We start from the raw sequence: 4,332 nt of genomic DNA on the forward strand, positions 1-4,332 counted from the left end.
AAAAAAAAAATAACTCCCATATAAAGCTATATATCTTGACAGAGGTTTGATTTATGCAAGTGCATGCATTTGCAAAATCTCACCAAATAGGACACTTAAGATTGTGCATTATTCGAAAGAAAAAAAAACTTTAACCAGAAAGAAATGAAGCAAACTAAATGCCCTGGGACAAAAGAATTTACTGAGCACTTGGGAAGCCAAGGTGGGCGGACTGCCTGAGCTCACGAGTTTGAAACCAGCCTGAGCAAGTGCAAGACCCATTTCTAAAAAATAGCTGGGCATTGTGGTGGGTGCCTGTAGTCCCAGCTACTTGGGAGGCTGAGGCAAGAGAATCGCTTGAACCCAAGAGTTTGAGGTTGTTATGAGCTATGAGTGCAACAAAATGAGACTCTGTTGCAAAAACAAAGAAAAGAGTTTACTGGTAATTTTCTTAAGTTATTAAGTATCCACACAATAAAATGTTATTAACAGCCTTTAAAATGTTTCAAAGACTAAAGACATAGAAGAATGCCTTTCTTTCTTTCTTTTTTTTTTTTTTTATGTCCGGGGCTGGGTTTAAACCCGCCACCTCTGGCATATGGGGCCGGCGCCCTACCCTTTTAGCCACAGGCGCTGCTCCAAGAATGCCTTTCTCATGGGTAAAAGAAGAAAAAATAAAATGTTCTGATCCTAATTTTATAAAGCATACATGAATGCATTGCCCCTGAACATGTTAAGACTTGGCATGAATATCATATGCATATTCACCAAGTAAAAATAGGAGAAATAGACTGAGATGTGAATCTTGGCTTTTCCTGGCTTTAAGTACATGGGATTTTCATTTTTTTTTTTTGAGACAGAGCCTCAAGCTGTCCCCCTGGGTAAAGGGCCATGGCATTACAGCTCACAGCAACCTCCAACTCCTGGGCTCAAGCGAGTCTCCTGCCTCCGCCTCCCAAGTAGCTGGGACTACAGGCGCCCAACACAAGGCCCGGCTATTTTTTTTTTGGTTGCAACCGTCATTGTTGTTTGGCGGGTCTGGGCTGGGGATTCGAACCCGCCACCTTAGGTGTACGTGGCTGGCGCCTTAGCCGGTTGAGCTGTAGGCGCCGAGCCAGGATTTTCATTTTTGTCTTTACCTCTTTGTTTGCCAAGCTCCCTCTGGTTTAAACGAATCCCCCATCTTCTCTATTTGGGCCTTCACTTCCTCATCTATGTATGTCACAATCCCTGCCCCCCTCCTAATTGTAAGTAAGAGAGTGCACGTAAAGAATTTAGCACACAGCAGGATACACAGTCAGCACCCACCTGAGCCAACAGACCTGAGGCCCTGTCCTGCCCTCCCACAACCGCCTAGAGGCAAGGGGAGCTATTTCACAAGAAGTGAAGCCACCCAGTGAAGACAGTGGCAGGCCAGGGTCCCCAGCACACTCTAGAACTCAAGTCACCCTGGAACTCCCTGACCCAGCCCTGCTCTGTCCTGGGCAATGTAAGGGCAGACAGGCTTCCTGGAAGATAGGTTGTCTGCCCTAATGCAACTGAAATGCATTTATGGAAATCCTTGCTCCACTCTCCCAGGTGAATGACCACTGCTAGCTCCCTGTGGAAAAACAGCTAGTCCTTCCCACAACTCCCCTGGCCCATTGCCCCCAGCCCTGACGTGCCCCCTCCTGCTCTCATTGCTATACACATAGAGGGCAGCCCGGCCTCATCAAGAGACGCTAAGGGGTGTAGGGACTGCCAAGAGTCAGACGACCTCTGAGCAAGATGATCTGCAGCTGAGGGGGGGACCCTCGGGCCATTCGTACACAGGTGCTCCTTGTGGAAGAAAAGCCTGAGCCTTCAGCACGTGGTCATTTGTTAATTACTCCTCTCACCTGTGTTGTACGGTCTCCATAAAAGGCTGGTGGGGCGGTTGCTCAGGGCTACCCTGCAAAGAAGGGCTAGCCTGCCTCCTACAAGCTTGTACTTCTAATCCGCATAATGTCTGGTTCCTTCCTGTGGTGATTGAGACCAGGGCCATAGGGGCCCAAGGGGTTGTGACAAACGGGTACCTTTGTCTCCATCTTGCTGGTTCCTCCATGGCCAAGGGAGACCTGAGCTGAGCTTGCTGCCCTGAAAGCCAGTGGCACCTCCTGCCCCCATCCCCGGCCAATACTTTTGAGTTCCATCACTTCCCTGTCACTAATTCAGTGACTCCTGGGATAGATTCATCTGCTCCAGGGTTCTAACAACATATTCTGCAGAACAAAGACAAGTCCTGCAGTGAGGGCCTGCTGGCGTGAGGCTGGCACTAGGCCCTTCCCAAGCATCAGCTCTGATCCTTACACTCTCCCTACAATTAAGAATTGCGACCCCATTTACAGTTAAGGACATTGAAACTCAGACAAGCAACGTGACTCCCTCAAGCTCTCTTGAGCGGCTGCACTGCATGCCAGGGGTTGGGTGGATGCTCAAACCATTCTGGCTGGCTGAGCAGAGAGGGTATCACACCAGAATTAGGGGGACAGAGGAGCAGGTGGAGAGTGGCACAGCTGGGGACCGCACAGCCACAAGAAAAGCCCAACCACAGCACAGGACTGCTCTGGTCACAAAGATGCGTTTTATCATCAGTGTGACTGCAAATGCGGGAGGATAAAGATATTAGTTGAATTTCCACAACTAGCATATGATCATGTCTTACTTGAGTGAATAAAAGATGAGCAACTTTCTGTAAGATAAAACTCATTAAAACATATGAGTTTGCCTGTTCTACAGATAAAGTTGAGGGGCTCTGTACTGGACACTGCAAGGAAGGTTCAAACAGGCAGTAAGTATCTGGATTAATAGCTATAGTCTTTCTGCTCACCCTACATCAGTTCTTGTGACAAGCAGAGAAAGCAAAGGCCGTCCTGAGGACCCCTCCCACAGGGTATGGCCAGTTCTGGTGTCTGGCCCAGGGATGGAGGGTTGAGAAGACCTCAGGCCGTCAGTGTCGTTTGTTTTCCTGGAGTGCAGTGGCCCTACCCCAGATGCAACAGGCCTCCCACCTCCTCCCAGGCCCATGAAATCACTTGCCTTGTTCTGGGGGCTCTGTGAGAGCAACAAAAGTGGGACCCAGGTGACTCTGACCATTGATCTACCTCAGGCATGTCCTCTGCACCCTGACCGATGCTAGCTCTTACCACACCTCATGGGCATGATGTGTTCAGTGTTGTCCCAGCAACACCCCAGGCCCCAGGGAGGCAGGGCTGTCCCCTTCCTCAGCTCCCTCGTATCTAGTATGGCACCCAGTCTGTTTAGATGCCCCATTTTGCAGTGACCTGCCTAATTGCTGTCCATAGGCCGTATGCACACACCTCCCCCTTGCACACATGCAGGCACATGCTCCCAGGCATAGGAACCCCACTGAGGCCTGCCTGGCCTGGGAAAATCGCTGTGGTGGGACCCCCAAAAGAACTGGGGGAGGCCCAGGAGAAAATGCTTCTAAGGGAGTGGGAACCAGGCGTAAGTGTATTAATGCTCACCAGGGCAGCAGGAGGCTGGGGGAGCAGCTCAACCATGGACATAGTCAGATCTTTAGCAGCAAGTAGGCACAGACCCAGAAGCTCATCCCACCTGACAACTCACAGCCTGGGCACTCGGAGGGGGATGTGACGTGCTGATGTGCTGGAAGCAGCAGGAATGCCCACATGATGGTGACCACATGTATAAGTCAGTGGAGGACTCATCCTGAGCACATATGGGGCTTGGAGAGGAGACTTCACAAGGTTGGGTCAAACTGTGTGCTTACTATCTGTCAGGCACAGTCCTAAAGTTCTGATATATGTTAACTCAGTTTTATGATTATAATTCAGCAATACATACTGGTATGTAAGAGACATAACAAAGAACACATCAAAACATCCCTAAATTAATTAACACAGAGGAAATATCAGACTAAATTATAAAGTATCTTTTAAAAAAAAAATCCTTAATAAAAATTATATTTATTTATGGTGTACAAAATGATGTCTTCATATATGCATACATTGTAGATGGCTAAATCAAGTTTTTTGTGGGTTTTGGTTTTCCACTACAAGGTCTTACTCTGTCACGTAGGCTGGAGTGCCATGGCATCATCATAGCTCACTGCAGCCTCAAACTCCTGGACTCAACCCCTCCTTCTGGCTCAGCCTCTTGAGTAGCTGAGACCATAGGCGTGTGCTGGCACGCCTAGCTAATTTTTCAATTTTTTTGTACAGACAAGGTCTTGCTTTGCTGTCCACTCTGGCCTCAAAATCCTGGCCTGAGGCTCAGTGCCTATAGCTCAACCGGCTAAGGTGCCAGCCATGTACACCTAAGGTGGCGGGTTCGAATCCCCAGCCCGGACCC

The sequence above is a fragment of the Otolemur garnettii genome, unplaced genomic scaffold (assembly GCF_000181295.1).
Source record: "Otolemur garnettii isolate 467f Iridium unplaced genomic scaffold, OtoGar3 scaffold00008, whole genome shotgun sequence".
Classification (NCBI taxonomy): Eukaryota; Metazoa; Chordata; class Mammalia; order Primates; family Galagidae; genus Otolemur; species Otolemur garnettii.